Source organism: Meles meles, chromosome 1 (assembly GCF_922984935.1).
Source record: "Meles meles chromosome 1, mMelMel3.1 paternal haplotype, whole genome shotgun sequence".
Lineage (NCBI taxonomy): Eukaryota > Metazoa > Chordata > Mammalia > Carnivora > Mustelidae > Meles > Meles meles.
The window spans coordinates 132,449,700-132,468,692 of NC_060066.1; the positions used below are offsets into that span (position 1 = coordinate 132,449,700).

At 36.5% G+C, this 18,993-nt stretch overlaps 1 long non-coding RNA gene across 1 annotated transcript in view; it reads left to right on the forward strand.

The window, feature by feature from the left end:
- LOC123926715 overlaps positions 1 to 18,435 on the forward strand; it is an 81,306-nt gene extending 62,871 nt beyond the window's left edge. The window contains exons 4-9 of the long non-coding RNA XR_006815303.1: positions 1,395 to 1,461; positions 2,117 to 2,192; positions 9,695 to 9,726; positions 14,973 to 15,083; positions 16,127 to 16,222; positions 18,021 to 18,435. This is a non-coding gene — a long non-coding RNA (uncharacterized LOC123926715). The remainder of the gene's footprint in view (positions 1 to 1,394; positions 1,462 to 2,116; positions 2,193 to 9,694; positions 9,727 to 14,972; positions 15,084 to 16,126; positions 16,223 to 18,020) is intronic.
- Positions 18,436 to 18,993: the final 558 nt, after the last annotated feature.

The following is an 18,993-nucleotide window of genomic DNA, read 5'->3' on the forward strand; positions in this document are numbered from 1 at the left end:
AATAACAAAACAATGCATTTGAACAATGCAGAATGCTCAACAAGGTCATATGTAGGGGATTGGGCTTTATTGGTGCCAAGGCAAGCTCTGTTTCCTGTTTTTATTTTTTTTATTTTTTTATTTTTTTATTTTTTAAAGATTTATTTTTTTTGACAGATAGAGATTACAAGTAGGCAGAGAGGCAGGCAGAGAGAGAGAGAGGAGGAAGCAGGCTCCCAGCCAAGCAGAGAGCCCGATGCGGGGCTCGATCCCAGGACCCTGGGATCATGAGCTGAGCCGAATGCAGAGGCTTTAACCCGCTGAGCCACCCAGGCGCCCCCTCTGTTTCCTGTTTTTTAAATAATCTGAATAACTCAATTTTTGACTTCTATTCATGTATATAATAATAATTTTAACTATTTAGATAATTTTAGAAATGTTCTTTCCTGAATAAATTAGGTAATTGTCTTTATTCTACAATCAGTTATGAGAGACAAGCCTATGTCAACACTGAATAACACTGTAGGCAGTAATCCCATTTTCTCCTACACTTGCAGTCAGGTCCAGGCTTTTCTATACCCAGTGTTTAAGGGACATTTGTCCAGCCAACCAACCCCAGTTCTAGCTTCTCAAACTCATGCTTTTGAAATCCCTGTATTTTCACCATGTTTGTAACATTTGGTCTATTCTTGATAACTTCCAGAACTTGAAAATTTCTTAGTTTAGGAATATTGACTAAAATGGCTTAATTCTGTATTCTTCAAAAAATAAAACATTTTCAAAACAAGAAAACCTCTCAAATATGGAAAATCTTCATATACCTTGTCTCTGATGCAACTCTGAGTTACTATTACTCTCAACGTCTTTGAAATCACATTCCTCTCTTTCCCCCTTTCCCACTCCCTGTCTCATTTCTACTTCTCACCCTCTTAATTTTTTGGCTCTCAAATTTCAATAGGAGGTATGAGGGCTATGATCATGTTGGAATTTTGATTATTTTTCACAGTAGTGACCATGTCCAACTTAATGTGCAGCCTTCTAATGAGCAAACAGAGTTCTAGGTAAGTTTAACTAGCAAGTAAGAAAATAAGTAACATCCAAACTCCACTTGTTAGATTATAAGAAATAAGTTTTGGGTTTGTTTTTTTTTTAATTATTTTTTTTGAGTAGGCTCCATGTCCGGTATGGAGCCCAGCTTGGGAGCCTGAACTCATGACCTGAGGTCAAGACCTGAGCCGAGACTGAGTTGGTCACTTAACCAACTGAGCTACCCAGGTGCCCCAGAAATGAGTTGTTTACAGTCAGACTGATAGATAAAAGGAGACCACCTGAAGGGCCAACTCAGTGAGCTAAACTTAAAGAAAGAGAATTTTTAGTAAGTGTTAACCATGTTAGCAAATATTTTCTCTTTGTAGATGACAATTGCCAACAAAAAAATGAAGATGAGTAGTGTGGAGCAGAAGCCGAATTGTGGGCATAGCAGTAAGTATTACACTATTGTAATGGTATCACTTTCCAAAAAAAAAAAAAAAAGTATTTTGGAAATACTTTACTGTTGTTTTTTATCAGTCAAGATCAGCTATGGTAACAAAGAGAAAAAACAAAAGAAATTAATTCTTTTTCAGGCCCCAAGTCCAAGATAGGTCTGTGGATTGGGGTTGGTGGGCACACATTCTACTCATCATAGTGACTCAGCGATCCAGTTAGATGGAAGCTCTAACTCAACACATACTTTCATGCTTACCTCAGCAGGAAGAAGGATGCACACGGGCTAGGGAGTTTATTCCTAGAAATGATACATTACACGCCCACTCAGGAGTATTCTAGAAAATTTACATCAGCCAGATTTTTGTGGAGGAAAAAAACCACTAATATGTAGTGTTTGCAAATATCTGAATATAAATACTCCCGCTGTGACTGACTTCAAGTTACCAACATGATCACCATGGAGTAAGGAAGAAATACAGACCATCATATAGCATTTTCACCATATACCTTCAAATACATACACGATAGTAAAATGTAGTGAAATAATTAGTAAGTGATGCGTTTGGGTATTTATTATCTTTGTTTTAAATTTAAATTATTTCTCAGTTTATATAATTTAGTTGTTAATAATGGCTATTTTCATCTACAGGCTCGCCAAATTTGGGCTGGCAAGAGCCAATATAAGTCCCAGGACACCACTGGGTCCACTTCATCAGGGAAAGCAAGTACGGCCAATTCTATCTTTTTTTTTTTTTTTTTTTTTTTTTAGTTTTTTTTTTCTTTTTTTTTTTCCATTTTATTTATTTTTTCAGCATAACAGTATTCATTCTTTTTGCACAACACCCAGTGCTCCATGCAAAACGTGCCCTCCCCATTACCCACCACCTGTTCCCCCAACCTCCCACCCTTGACCCCAATTCTATCTTTAAAGGGAGTGGGGAATGCAATCCTGCCTTGCACGTAGAATGAATACTTCAGTTTCCATGGAAGCCTTGACAAGCAATTTTAAATCATATTTATTTTTCAAAATTCTAGTGAGAAATTGAAGACAGGTTAATTAGACTTAGGCAGAAGTGCAGATATTTTAGGATTACTCAGTGAATGGCTCAGTTAGCTAACACTAATCTATCAGCTACTTGAGGACCAGGAGTAGATTTATTCATCTTTGAACTCTTAGTCTCTAGTGCAATATCTGGCATACACACGTTCTCAATAAGTATTTGTATGAATGAACTAAAGTTACCAGCACATACTCTTTTCTGATTCATGTTTAATCTATTCTATATGCAGTAAAGTTGTTAAAACAGCATTATGCACATGCATTATTAAGATGCTGAAATATTAGATGCTATGAGTACTTTAGAATGAAGAAACAATTTCTTTGGCTCTTTAGATAAAGAGAAGACTTGATTTTTATTATTATTAATCTCAGATATTGCAATTAGTAGGGGGAGGAATGTGTCTTGTGTTCCTGTGACTGTAAATATGAATGCTTTACCATCCAATCTAAGCACCGATGTAGAGCATGCCTTTGCTGAATTAACAGTGGAAGTTAATGTAACTTTGGTTTGATTCTAACCTGTGCTGCATTCATTTTCCCAGCATATTGTCTAAAGTTGTCATAGTTTGGTGACAGAAAGATCATTTGACTAAAATCTAGGGGTTTTTGTTCATCAGTGATGCCTTTTAAAGCCTTTGAAATTTGACACTGATTCACTGAAATGATGTATTATTGAAATGGTGTGTTTTTCTTTAATGGTCTGTTTCTCTTCTCAGATACAACAATTTCTGCCTGTGGAGTCAACAGGGCTCAAATTATAATAGTTAGTTAATTGAAAGTGTTTTCTTTTTTGAAATCTCTAAGATACCCTCCTCTCTAAAAAAAACCTTGCCTTCCAAAATATTTTTTTTATATTTTATAAATAGTTATTTGGTATATTAGTCCTTCATTAAATATGATGCTCTTTTTGAAAACAATTTTGTGGCCTCTCCTCGTTCCTTCCCTTCCTTTCTCCTTTCTTCCTTCTTCCGCCCACCTTTTCTTTTACTTTTATTCCTATCATTATTGCACAGCTTTGCTAGCATACTAGTGGTACAAAATTTTCTGAACTTCTAGGAGTACATCAGGCCCAGGAACCTGAACTTACTCTTCCCATACCTCTAGTAAGAGCCCAGTTTTCTCTTAAAATCCTTAAAGCATGAATATCATAGGATATTTTTTCTACAAATAAAGGTGCATTTGCTCCCCTCAACAGCCAGTAATTTTTCAATAGCAAAGCAATTTTCTATAGATGAAAACAGTGTTTTGTTATATGTGGCAGTCAGGGTTCAGTAAGAGAAGCAGAATCAGTAGGGGCTATACACAGATATCTCACGTATCTTTACATATAGAGTGACTGTAATAGAGATTTAACCCTATATAATTGTGAGAGCTGGTCAAGCATTCTCTATAAATAAGGCTGCTGTCTTTGCGTCTGATATTAGGGCTTAAAGTCCACAGGGCAGGCAGTCGTGAAGGGAAGGTGGGTGTAACATCAGATATCAGGCATAAGCTAGAAACCATGGTATCTTTTCTTGTTACCTTTGACTTCGATGGTTTGGGTGGCATGCAGAAGCCAGGGCCCTGTATCATATTGCTATGAACTTGGCCCAAGAGCTGTAGAAACTGAAGAAGGATCTACTGGCAAGTTGAGCAGTTGCAAACCCAGTTCCTGCCTCATGCCAAGGAAGTGAGTCAGCAAATTAGCACTAACGTGTGTGAGCTACAAATAGCTCCTTCCTTTATGCTACCAAATCTCACAAGAATTACTCTGTGGCCTGTGCTAACTAGACGCATCCACAAAGGGGAATCTGGGAACAGAGTGTGGCATATCCAACTTGACACATGACAAAGCTACAACAGTTTGTAAAGGAGTCATTCTTATAGTCACCCTTCGCTCAGTCCCACATCCAAATCTAACACAAGTTCTATCAGTTCTACTTCCAAAGCTTATTTTGAATTCATCTTTTCTTTTCCATCTCTGTTTCCACTTTCTAGAATAAGCCACTATTTTCTTCGACTTGTGACTTACTGTACTTGGCTTTACTGTAAGGCCTTCATTCACTCTTACACATCCCCAACTATTCTCTGAAAGGCAGCCAGACAAAGTTGGGCATGGCTCTACCCTCTTTAAAACCCATCAAAGCTTCTTGTTACCCCTAAAATAAAATCCACATTCCATGACAACACAATGCTTAGCATGCCACATGATCTCACTCTAGCTTCATCTCCAGTAATTTCCTCCTTGTTCACTAAATTCCAGTCACACTAATGTCCTCTTGCTTCATTCCTTAAACCCACTTCAAGCCTTGGCACATACAATTCACTTTGCTCGTAATCGTATTCTCTCAGATTTTCATTATTCTGTCTTCCTAGCTCTTCAGAAATGACACATTCTCAGAAAAGTGTTCCCTTAACACAATTATAAATAATTACTACTCTCTAATTCTTCAAATGTTTCTTCTCATAACACTATGCTTTTTTCACTCATAACATTATAATCTGAAATTCTATAGTAATTTGTATTCATTTTTTAAATTTTATTTTTGTATTCATGCTGCTTTTTCCCATAAGACTATACATTTTTGTAAGGACAGAAGCCACAATTTTTCTTTTCACTATATAACTAGAATATAACTCAGGACGTGACAGTAAATAGTCAATAAATGCGTGCAGGATCCATGAATGAATGTGACATTCCTAAACTAAGTGAATTTGTACCAAATAACCAGCTTAAGTTCACATGGAAAAAAAAAAAACAACAGAGAAGAGATATATTTACAATTGTAATAGGAATAAGAGAGATTTCAGAGACTGATGGCATAGTTTATATAATCATTAAAATGATGATTTTTATTAAAAAATCATGGAAATAAACTACTTAAAAATAAAGTAAAATTAAAAACAATGGTAAAATATATTTAATGTGATTATATCCAGGTTGTAAAAGATATATGAGAAAGCAAGGGAAAAGAAATGTATCAATATGCTAATGTTGTTTTATTGGAATCATAAGATTATGACACTTTCTCTTGTTTTCTAAGTTTTTTATAAACGTGAAAGGCAAAAACCAGAAATGTCTAATATTTTTTACATCAGTTTATGGAATAATTTCACAAATATTATTTTAAATGATATTCAATAATCCTATAGGCTCTCTAGAACTGTATGTGAAATCTCCATTTTATATTCAAGAAATTGAAGATGAGAGATTGTTAGTTGTCAAAGTTATGCAATGGCAGTGGGGGAGAGCCCACACTCTATCCAAGCTAGATTCTTATGTCTACTATTCCAAAACCCTTTCTATTTTGTCCTGCTGCCTTCTAGACAATGCCATACAATAGGGCAGTGGAACACTGAGGACCAAGGGCTAGTATGGGAATGGCAGTTATGGTGCCACTTCCCACATCTACACTAGAGGAGAAACTGCTGATCCATTGTGGTACGCTTTCCTGCTGAGGCTGGAGGTAATTTTTGAATCCTTCCTAACAAAACTCCAGCAATCACTACTGATGCAATACATGATCACTACTGAGAATTCAAACCCATCTAAAAAAGAAGAAAATAAAAGCAATGCAAATGGATAAAAGAGTAGGGCCAAGGCCAAAAACTTTGGTCAAATTTGTTGGAAATGAAAACAAGTAAATTTAGTGACCAAGAAATTTAAGAAATCATCATTTGGGCTCTACTGAGATACTGGGAATAATAACCAAACAGTACTGAAATACTGAAATGTAATGGCTGAGATGTATTGAGGAGTGGCCAAGATATTAACAGCTATAAATTATGTAAAATGGGAAACATATGTTATATATTATATATTACATGTGTTAAAGTTGAGACAGGGATTGAAAATCAGTGCTATAGAATATGGTGAAATTCAGAAAATGGAGAATTCATTGTGATAATCTGGAATGCTTTCATATGGGTATACTGGAACATGAGGCAGACCCTGAAAGGGAAATGTTATTCAAACAGGAAATAAGAAAAAAAGGAAGACATTCCAGATGAAGAAAATGGCATATAGTATGTGTAGTGTGAATTCAATTCTGTAAAAGTAGAATAAATAAGATATTCTTGGAATAATCAGTAGAACTCTAGATTTTTCAATCATAGAATTTAAGCCTGTGGAGGAATTCCATGTACTATGACCATTGTCCTTGAACCCATCCCCTGATATTATGGATGAGTCTGAAAATCAGAGAGATTGCAGAGTCACTGTCAAATATGACAGTGACTGTTTGCCAGTCAGAAACCAAGTAATATAATCCCGTTCTCTTAATTCCCACTCCAATGCTTCTTCCACTTCCCTACATGGCTTTCAGTTTAGCTAGATATGAAGAATTGCAGGAGAAGGGGTAACAATTCCTGAAGCAGATCAAGAGTTTGATTTTTGTTCTTTAACTAATGGAGAACCACTGAATATTTTAGAGCACCATAGAAATACAATAAAAAAATTTTTTTAGACAGGTTATTCTGAAAGTGGTGTTCTGGGCATTTAAGGATCAGGGAGAATACTTTGAAGATTTTCCAGCTGTCCCATTCTGAAATGTTGTTTGCCTTAACTGGGGTGGTAGTTGCAAATATCGAAAAATAGGGCAGGTAAAAATATTAGAAATACGTCTATGAGCTCTATAGGACTTGGGAATTAGTTGGATATTGGAAATCAACAGAAAGGGGAATTCAAGTCAGGTAAAAATAATGTGTGTGTGTGTGTGTACACATATTAGCAGTGCATGTATATATATACATATATTGTATATATAAATACATATGTATTAATTAGTATGCTATGGGATCAAAAGTAACAAGGATCTACTTGATTATGAATGGTCAGGAAGACAGTGAATTTGTTTCTGACATATTTTGATTGGGACACATTTGCCACACTCAGTAAGAAATGTGGACTCTGTCAAAAGAAGAACAACAAGGTTGAAGGCAGATTTGAGATGAAATGAGATCCTAGCTAAAGTAGAGACATTAGAAGACATTAGTAGACCACTGAAAGTGCCTTAGGACAGAAGTACGCTGAAAGAGTATGGGGACTTCTAAAATAAAAAAGCACAAAGTGCTGTAAGCATTTGGGCGCTCAATAAAAAACTGATTTATTTTTTCAGCACCTTACTAGGGTAGAGAAAACTATATTAGTTTGAGGTAAAATGACAACATTAGAAGGCTCTGCTCTTCATACAGACATTTTACAACTCCAAATGTCTCTTCCATCTGTCACAAAAGTGGGTGGAACATACTGTACCATCTTAGAAATTTGAGGGCATTTATATAAAAAGTACTTGGGCAAATGGCAATTTCTATCACAGCAGAAACATATGTAAAATTGTATAGTATTCTGGGAAGCTCACAAAATTTTTCCTTAGAATAAATTCGCTGGAGCAGAGGTCACAACTCTGAACACAGCAAAGGAGTTTCTAAGTCATATTTATGTAAAGGATATAAACCCTTTATTGCATTTTGATCCAGAGGCATGGGGACAGAGTTGGCAGCAAGAAGGAGGGAAAGACCAGGAAAAGCTATTTCCAGGGTGAAAGTTTTGGAACTGAGGTGGAAAAATTAATTTAGTTTTGCCTCTCTTCAAGGGTGTGTAAGGTAGAGGAAGCAGTTTCAGAACACTGGCTTGGGGAAGATGGGACACTGGGAAACCTGTCCAGGCTCTCTTTACTTTCCCGAGGGACCGAGTAGTTCATGGGCTTCTATTCCTTCCTTAAATGTAGAGTTCCCTTCTGTCTTTCACTAACATTGAATTTGCCCTAAATTTCCAGTGAAAGGCAGATCAGTATATGTGAGGAGAAAATAGAATAAAGGGAAACATTTTGTTTCTGGTATATATTTCTTTTTAATTCATATACCTCTGCCTTCTTTGTTTTAATTCTTCCTCAGTTGTAAAAGCATTTCTTATGAGCTATTTTTTTTTTTAAATTAACTTAGAAAGTTTGACCCACTTTCCAGTCAAGTTCTCCTTTTATTTTTCTCTGGAAACTAAAATGAGATGTTTGGATTTCTGTTTAATAAACACAAATATTCAGGAATGTGGTTTGTACATTAGCAACAACTTCTGTTTGGTAATTGGCATTTTTCCTCTTTCTGGTGAATCACATTTGTACAGCTGAATTTAGAAACACTTTACTAGAAACACTGCCAACCTTAATATTATACTTTTTAATATTTTAAAAAGCCACTGATTTAAAATAGCAGAAAGAAAAAGTCATGGCAACTAAAAATGACACTGAGGTGAAATAGCTGGAATCGCTTTGCCTTTTCTCTTGAACAGAGAGTAAAAACGACACTTGGATCAGAGAGGCCTCATTCACATTTGATAAGCTCTAGATCTTAAAGGATGTTCTAAATGCATTTCCATTTATTTCTGATGGAATGGTGACTATATCCCTAGGAGTTCAATAAATATTTTTAGGATAAAAAAAGGGAGAAGAGAATCAAGATATATATAGATATATATATATATATATATATATATATATATATATATATAAAACAATTTTTAAAGTGGAAATACACAGATTGAGTTTTCTTTTTAAAGACAAGAAACTCAAAAAATTAAAATGAAAGCTTTGTCAGGTGTAAACCTCGTAATGAAATGTGTAGCTTGATGCCAAGTCCAATGTGCTGCCAATTCACTTATCTGTCTTAGCAACTCTATTTTTTTTTTTTTAAGAAAACACCTTTTTTAATGTTTCCTTTTATTCATTCACTTGTCCTGAAAATGAAACCTGGGGGATTGCTGTGTGACTGACAGCTCTGGAGTAAACTAGAAGGCTGAGACTTCCAGTCGTGTCCTATCATGCACCCAAAACACCACAACCTGCCACGTAACCGCGTCGCCACAGTTGGCCACAGCACAGGCTCATTGCTCAGCTCTAGTAGCAGGTGGCTGTTAGCTGAAACCAAAGGCTGACATTATCCTTACAATTGTGCCTTGATCCTGTGCCTACAAATATAAGGCACGGTGATTGTGTACAGGGGTTGTGGAAAGGTCTTTCTGGGGTTCATATTCACATTTACAGCTCATATAGCTTATGTATTTATAAGCACAAGTATGTGCAAACTTTGTTTTATGTGTGTATCTATATATAGAGATATATAGATATGTAAGGTTTTTTTTCTTTTAATTTTTAACTACAGAAAAAGGTTTTACACATTTTTTTTTCTCTTTAGGTTACAGCTGTCAATTTGGTTTCAAACGCCAGGTTGGTGTCTATGTCTGGTGTTTTGCCATTTTACACCAACAGCCATAAAATGAGCTTTCAGAGTCTTTCACAGAGAGGGTCTCAGAGTCTCTCAGAGGGAGGGTCGCAGGTCTCTGGGGACATTACGTCCAGGAACCTTTCGTGCTGCCTATAAAATACAGACCTAGTAATTCAGCAACTGTGAAGCTGTCATCAACAAGAGGGGGAGACCTAGAAGGAAAGGGAATGAATATTCATATAACAAATGCCGCCTAGAGAAGCCGGGAAAATAACTGATAAACCAATATATTTGGCTGAGGTATCTCACACGACTGAAAGAAAAGATATTAAAATATGGATGGGTGGAAGGCATTTCAGGAGGAGCTAGTCACCAGATGGTAAGTAATTCAAAAGCTCGTTTTCTTTGTATTTATGACTTAGAAAAATGGTCAGAGTGAAATGACCTCTGAGAAGGATACTTTTTTAGAGGAGTCTCAAATCAAGAGTAAGTTCATGCTGATGCCACTCAAAAGGTTAAGCAACACATCTGACTCATTTTTATCCAAGGTACCAAATTCTTTGAAAATCAGGACATAGAAAGAGTTACTTCTGTGAAAAAGTCAGCCACGTTTATTGGTTATGGAAGAAAATAGCATGATACAAAAGCGATGTAAACTAAGACTTTACCTAGTGATTCTAGAAGTTTGTTTCCCACAGAGAGTTTTGGCCCAAGGCATTTTAAAATTAACTGACTGGGTCAAGGGAAAAGTAACTTTATAGCCTGCACTGGCTAAAACTGGTCATAAACATGTCTGAGATGGCATAATAAACTTTCATTCAAAGCCACTAGGCCAAGTAACTAGATTGTGGAAGTTACATTATACTCAGGTTTAGAGGTCAGAAGCAAACAACATGCTGTGGACTTTTTCCCCTGGAGAGATTATCAACATTGGGTTCATATTAATTTGTGGAAGGTATGCATTACAGGATTCAGAGTTCATATTATGTCATATTGGGGGAACGAAATCCTCTTCAGCAATAGGTTGGGAGCCCCTTCTAATAACTATGATAGAATTAAGAAATTGCCCCCTCCCCTGATGTCTTTTATACCCAGGGTTGCACAAAGCTTTGATGGCCATGGATTTTTTTTTTGGTTCTGGCCGACAAACCAGTATCCATCACATCTTTTTGATCCATCTAACATCTTCTTCTAGGCCTCTAGCTTCTAGAAATCAAACCAATCCATACTAGAATAGAAGCCTGGCCCTTGTTCCTTTTCTCAACCTGGCATTGGCCTTTGGTGTTTTTGCAGCCATTCGGGCACCACTGTGAAGCTGAACTCTGCCATCTTTCAGATGCCCAACGATTACGTCTATCCTTCCTTCTCAGATCAGCCTCCTCTGGAGAACATTCTTAGCCTAGAATTTTTTCAAGTTTGCTACTGGCCTTGGAAATGTTGCCTTGGACTGTTGGTCCCTACAAAGGTTTATACATCTGTTAAGAGTACTTTTTAAGTTCCTACTGAGACAAGTATCAACTTTCTTCATCCACTCACTGGGAACTTCCAAAACATTGTTGGACACAGAGCCCAGAAATATCAAGTTGAAATTCAGTAGAATTGAGTTTTGATCCTGACCCTAGTACCAACTGCACAATCTAAGACATTTCATAAAATTCTTGGGCTTCAATTTCCTCATCCATATAAACACTAAATCCTCAGTGAAGTTCCTCCCCATTTCCAAAGTTCTTTGATTTTGTGCTTACATACCAATGGTCAAGATTAGTCACAAGAACTGAACTTTCAGAAAAGGGCCTATTTAAGTAGATCTTCCTTAGAGGTGAACAGAAACATCAGAGGAGGTTTCCTTTGAGTGTGTGCAGTCAAATAAATCCAAGCATGACCTGAAATTTTTAGAGACATGATTACAGACATCACTGTCCTTTGTATTTGAAAAGAGTGCTACTGGCAGTGATTGCTATGTCTCTGGATGGGAAACTGGAATCATCTAAATGTGCTCAATAACCCTTTTCAAACACAGAAAAAGGTTAACCATATTTGCAGAACTTATCACTGAAGGTAACTTCTGCCAACAGTATGAACCGCCTTACCCTTCTATTACTGACCACCAAGTAAATCTGTCTAAAGCTATTGTTTGTAACTGCCCAAAGCTACTATGTGATTGGAAATAGTTTTTCAGTATGTTTCAAAGTCATTTTAGACTGTTTTTACTAGAGATGTTCCATTAATCTTATTATTCATGGCATTATCATTATTACTATTCAATGGTCTTGTTTGGGGTCACTGGTAATTTTAAGCCTACATAAACCAAAGATTTAAGTCTAAAAAAGTAAGAGTATTGCTTGAAATAACCAGCTTCAAAGATACTACTGAACAAAAGCTCTCTATAATAAAGTTTTTGGACTGATTTAGAAAGTTGTCAAAATTGATTGCGTTCCCAGGTCTTGTAGAATACCAACAGTTCTTCCATTTTCACAGACCCCAAAACATTGAAATAATTGTAACTTTCCCTGTCTTTTATTCCTATCAGTGGGGAAAGCATATCCATCAATTAAGCCTTGCTTACTCGCTTAATCTTCGTATCAACTGTTTTTAGCAATGAGGAAACCGAGTATCTGACAGAATAAGGAATTTCAACTCACACAGCTAAAAATGCTAGTTTTTATTCTAATAGAAACCTAATTAATTCAAAGTTTTAATTTTCAACCAGACTGTAATTTTGTCATTCATTCCTTTGCTCACTTAATTATATACAGTACTATTCAATTACAGGAAATATACTAAGTTATGAGACTGTGAAGATAAACAGGACAGAATCCCTGCCCTTCTGGAGATAACAGCCTAGAGGGGGGGGACATTCAGCAAAGCAATTTCCATCAGAGTGTGGTGAGGTCTATGAAGGAGAGAGCTCCAAGGGCAGAGAATGCAACTCAGAAAGGAGGATGAAGGATGTACCAGCTGTCTTCAAAGACTGAGAAGATATTAGCATGGAGGAAGAAAAGGAGGGCAGGGAGAGAATGGAGTCAGAGAGGCCTTGGAGATCATGCAAACAGTCCCATATAAGAGGAGCACTGGGTACAAGTTGGGAAAATGATTTGGAAAGCCAGACTGGGGTCAAGCCTGAAGAATATCTTATACAATGGTGATAAATCTGGATGTTATTTGGAAGGCAATGATGAGATACTGATGGATTTTAATCAGTCATGACAATATGGAGAATAGTTTTCAAAGGAAAGAGCTAGAAATAAGATAAGCTAAGAGCTTACAGAAGTCAGATGATTAAATGATTAGATTTTGAAATGAAGGCAAAAGGTCATGGGATTAGGAGACTGGACACATTTCATGGATGTCAAAAAGGTATGATACATAGGATTTGGATACTGAGTGAGAGATTTATAAAAGAAAAGGGATAACTGGGCAGATATTTATGCACATTTCAGGTTTTTGGTTAGCTATAGTAGAACAGAGGGAGCAAGTTACTCTTGAGGTATTCCCCAAAAGATCTAAATCTTGGTAAGCCGAGAAACAAATCTACTCAAAGTACCAGAATGTTAGAGTCTGGTACAGATACAGCTCTGGGAATTGTCAGGAATAGATAAAAGAAAATCCAGAAAGAGGTTATTAGTGAGAAAAGAGCCATATACACAGCCCTGAGGAACAGGAAGGTATTTGTTTGTTGAAGAAAAGGGGGCTATTAATGGCAAATAATGACAGGAGAATACCTGCCTCTAACATTTGCATAACAAGAGAAAGACACAAAAAGTGGTCTTTAATGTACAAAAACAAAGGCAAGATATCCCATCTAGTTTGACAAAGGGGTCTTACTGCAGAATGAAAGCAGAATGAAAACTCAGAATTTTTTTATGGAGCAATACAAAGAGATTTTAAGATATTAATGTAAATTGCTACAGAGATGTCTAGTGGAAGTTAAGGGTTAAAAGAGAAGAACGTCATGTGAAAGATGAAATGTTATTCTATTGTAAGGTTATTTGATAATATAAGTCTTGGTTAAATTTTTAGGTGTGATAATGATATTATGATTATTCAGAAGTGTTTATCTTTTAGGGATTCATACAAAAGTATTAATTAGGTATAACATGTTATGGTGTATAGGATTCTGCTTTATAATAATCTGACTGGGGTAGTAGATGAGGTCATAGATGTAACAGGATTGTTATACGTTGATAAGTAGAGTATATTATTCTCTTCACCTCTGAATGTTTTTAAGGTTCTCCATAATAAAAAATAAAATAAATGTTTGTGGAATTTAGCAGCTTTTAAGGCATTGGTAACATCAACAGGAAAGAATGTTCTGAATAGTGCTGAAGTTTAGTAAATATGAGAATGAGATCAGTTTCAGAAAGAATGAAGGAGAAAAAGTAGAGATGACAAGGGTAAAAATGAATCTCTTCTGGTAAAAAGGAGGTAGGGTGGTGGATCAATAGGAGCACAGAGTCAAACGATGGATAGGCTAACTTTAAGTACATTTACATGCTGAAGCAAAAGTGCCTAAAATGAGAGTGGAGTCCAACAAGAAGTGACAGACCATGGCCCACCTCTTTCCCTATGGGCAGCGTGCCTATTTTTAGTGATGTGGCCCATGCCTTCTCCAAGACCATTCAGCTGCTTTCACATCCTGGTGGGGCAGCAGTTATAAAAGTTTGGATGCCAGAGCCAATCTGCCCTGGGCTAAATCCCTGCTCTCTCACTTGCTTTCTATGACGACATCATCAGAGTCACTCCTCTCATTTGAAAAACAGCATTAATCATAGCTACCTCATAGAATTAGCATGAGGATTTAAATTAGGTAGTATACATGAAGCACTAAAAACAGTGTCTAGAACCTGGTGAGTAATACGTAAGTACAGTATAATATTATTATGTATATTATATTATATATATTATATTATATATTATAATATTATTTTTATTATTATTATTATTCTTGACCACATTGCTTAAGACAGGAAATACTTCAATGGTTTATCTCAGTTAGGATCATGGGATTAAGAATTTGCCATACTTCACTAATCCTATGGTCCTTTTAAATTTCCCACCAAGTTGACTCAGTCTGTATAGTTGTTTTTCTCCCAGAATTTCCCAGTTATCAGTCTTTCTCCCCCAAAAGGACTGGAGTTTTTCTGTATCCCTACCCCTTTTCTGAGGCCCTGACAAGCTCTTAAATTGCAACCCCAGAAGTTTCAATCCAGTTTCTGATGCCTGTGGTGCCTGGCTTCTTTCTCCACAGAATATAGTTATGCCTGTAATGGTGACATTGACACTCTGCCTGAATTAGACAATGTCTAATGTCCCGCCCTCTTGTGATGTGACAGCAAAACCCAAAATGTGACAATCCAAGGTAAGGATTAGTAGAGTTTAATTTAAAAAAGAAAAAAAAATGATGACTTTAGGATATATCTGTATCTACATTGAGAGAAAGAGACAGAGAGAGAAAGGAAAACTCTCAAGGACAACACCTGCCATAGTGGGACAGACGGAGAGATCCTTTTCTAGAATGTGTGCCTTTACCCAACTGAAATATATGTATGATATATATATGTATATATATATACATATATATATATATATAGATAGATAGATATATATGACAAAAAATCAGAACAGTTTATAGGGTTGATATTTGACATGTTTCTTCTGAAGTGCTTGGAGCAATGCATTATGCATATTAATACTCAACAGATATCAGTGGGTGATATGAGAATCCATGGGGAATATTTTAATAACAGGAAAGCTTCCCATTTAGAAGATTGGAGTACTGGGGCCCCTGGGTATTGCAGTCAGTTAAGCTCTTGGTTTCAGCTCAGGTCATGACCTCAGAGTCAAGAGATTGAGCCCTGCGTGGGGCTTTGCGCTGAGCACAAAGTCTGCTTAGGTTTCTCTCTCCCTCTCCCTCTGCCCCTCCCCACCACATGCTCTCTCTCTTTCTCAAATAAATAAAAATAAATCTTTAGAAGAAATAAAAAAGGATGGAGTGCAATATTTCTAAGTATGCCATAACATGAAACTATTTCTAGGGTAACCCATAGTTCTGACTTACCTTGAACTTTAACAGTTTTTGCACTGAAAGTATGCATCTGAGGAAAACCTTAGTCCCGAGCAAACCAAGACAGCTGGTCACCTTATATGTGACCTACATATTACACACGTAAGTCCAAAATTATTTCTCTAGGGTCAATAAACTTTTAGAAAAAATGCCACATTACCCACATGAATTTATCTTTTCTCTCTCCCCAAACCCAAAATAAGAGGAAGGATTTTTTTTTTTAATTTTTAAAAATGCAACATCTCACAGGGATAAAGAAAATCACCAAAGGAAGTAAAAAGTATTTTTTAAAGGTCTTTGAAGCTAGAAATTAGATTGAGAAATAATTCTTTCTCTAGCAGAGCTGAGGAAGCTATACGGAAATGCCAGCAAAGAGTACACCATGGAGATGTGAGCTGTGAACCCCTGAAACCGTCAGTACTTTGAGGCACCAGGTAAAGCAAGGTGGGATTGTGGTGCAAGGCTTAGAATGAAGAAAGTACTGGAAGTGTATATATTGACAATAAGAAGTCCTCCCTGAGCCACCTAGCAACATAATAGCATCCTTTGCCACCTTCCAACACATCTGCAGAAAAAAGTACATTCTCTATATAATTTAAACTGAAGACATTCAGGATTTAGGTACACTAGAGGTGGTAGGGATAGGGGTGAAATTTCAGGCTAACAAAAGAATCAAATGAAAATCTGCGTATCAGTGGAAAATACCCTTAGTATCATTCTCTCCACTACTTTCAGGAAAAACAATAATCTATCCATTGACTATGAGACTAGAATAAAGGTATTTTCTGACATGCAAAGACTCAGTTTATTTGCCCCTATATACCTCTTTCTTAAAAAGCTACTGGAGTGCAAAATTTCTCTTTCACCAAGAAAATGGAAAATATGGGGTCCAGGAAGCAGCTGATTCAACACAGGATTGAGGTGAAAGGAAGCCAGGACAACAGCTGTGTAGCAGACCTAAAAATTAACCAGTGCAGATTTTAGTAAAAAAAATTTTTTAAAGGGGAAAACTGGACTGATAGATTTATGGTAGGTCTTAATATTTGGGAAAAAATAGCTCAGTGATAAATGCATGATAGATCTGATAGAGGAATTTAAAAATTTCTAATATGTATTTATAGTATAGTACACATGAGGAAAAATAAGTCTTTTAGTCATCTCAGGAGAAAACTGCAATGTATAAAAATATTCTTAATATATTACTCTTCTATGCAGTGAATAATATTTACATAGACAAAGTAATGTAAACATACTGTTTTAACTAAAAATTGTTAGAGTACAAACTTGAGAAGAGACGAGGAGAGTAGGCTGGAGTGTGTAGGAGAATGAAGACGTCCTCTACCATGACAAGAAAAGCACAGATGGTATCTGAAAATAATAAATAAGGCATAATCGTGAGCACAAAGTCCCTTTTGGGCCTTAGAGCTATGAATCAAAACAGCCTGAAGAGCCAAAGGAAGCCAAGCAGTGAGGACTTGATGGAAGGTTGGGTGATGTGGGCAGGTGGAACACTGTGCAGGCAGAGTGAGCCCTGGGGTCAGGCCCTGGGCCAGACACAATGTGATGTGGAGTCTGTGCAGCTTGATTAGAGGTGAGCATAGAACTGTACAGAGAAGTAAAACCTTGGAGGGTTTTTTCCCAAGCATGTAGAGATTATTACTTTAATCTTAGGAGTACTTCCATTAAATAAGTTATACACGACGTGGTTTGAGGATCCCTAAATGTCCTTGGGGCTCTCTCAGGGGGTCCCAGGAGTCAGAACAATTTTCATAATAATTCTAAAACACCACTCACTTTTTATACGACCTTTCTTTAACAGTGTATAGTGGAGATTTCCAGAGGCAACAAAGACAATGAAGATATCATTTTTTGGGTTGCTATGTGTATTTTTGTGTTTTCTCAAGATGTAAACATGTATATTTTCAGAGATTAATTCAGTTCCTTATCAGTATTTCTACTGTGCTTTTACCAGCTATTTTTGGATATACTGGCTATGATTCTGTAACCTCATTATCTTTCAAGAAATTATTATTTTGAAATCCTAAAGTTTTCTTCCAACCTGTGCAGAAACACATAAAGAACTAAGCATACTTATATGTGTTGTTTTACAATATGTTTTTAAAATTTGAAACCTGTTCTAAGTTGTTGACTTTTTTGTTTCTATTTTCTAGTTAAATATTTTATTCTAAAATAAAATAAGCTTATTTACAATGAATTTTTATTATATTTTAGGATGGATCATTCACTTCAAAAAAGAGAGTAGACTTGCTTTCATAACCTACAGCTACACCATCTAGGTCTAAAGATGCCCACAATGATAAAACTGACATACCAGAGTTCTCTTATTCACAGAAAAGAAGAACCTACTCCAAAGAAACTGAACAAAATTGTAAATAAAAAATGAAAATATGACAAAAGCTACCTTTCTCTCAGCTTTATAGGTGTTAAAAATTTACCCTACAGTGTCTTCTGCAACAGAACTTCTGGAACAGTATTATGATGCCAGTAAAATTAAGGCATCATTTTGAGATCAACCATTTAGAGTTTAAAGGAAAAGGAATTGAATATTCTACATATAGGAAAAATGAGCTTTTATTTTTTTAAATTTTTAAAAGATTTTTATTTATTTATTTGAGAGAGAGAGAGAGAGAGAGCAGAAGCAGGGAGAGCAGCAGAGGGAGAAGCAGGCTCTCTGATGAGTAGGGAGCCTAATGTGGGACTCATTCCCAGGACCCTAAGATCATGACCTGAGCTGAAGGCAGATGCTCAGCCACCCAGGCACCCCAGGAAAAATGAACTTTTAGAGAAAAAAATGGTTCACCATTCTGTATACCAGAAATAAAAAAGTCACTAAAGCATTGTAGGGTTAAGTTATACTTTGCATTGGATGAATACAGGCATACACTAGTTAAAAGAACTAACAAAGCCTTGTAGGGCTGGCACTGCTGAATACCTGTTGGATAAAAAGGCAATAAAAGGAGTCATGGCATTGACAGTTTCCAACTACACAGTACTGTACTGAATTAAAGACTTAACTGTAGGGGTGCCTGGGTGGCTCAGTGGGTTAAGCCTCTGCCTTCGGCTCAGGTCATGATCCCAGGGTCCTGGGATCGAGCCCCGCATCGGGCTCTCTGCTCAGCAGGGAGCCTGCTTTCTCCTCTCTCTCTCTCTCTGCCTGCCACTCTGCCTACTTACAATCTGTGAA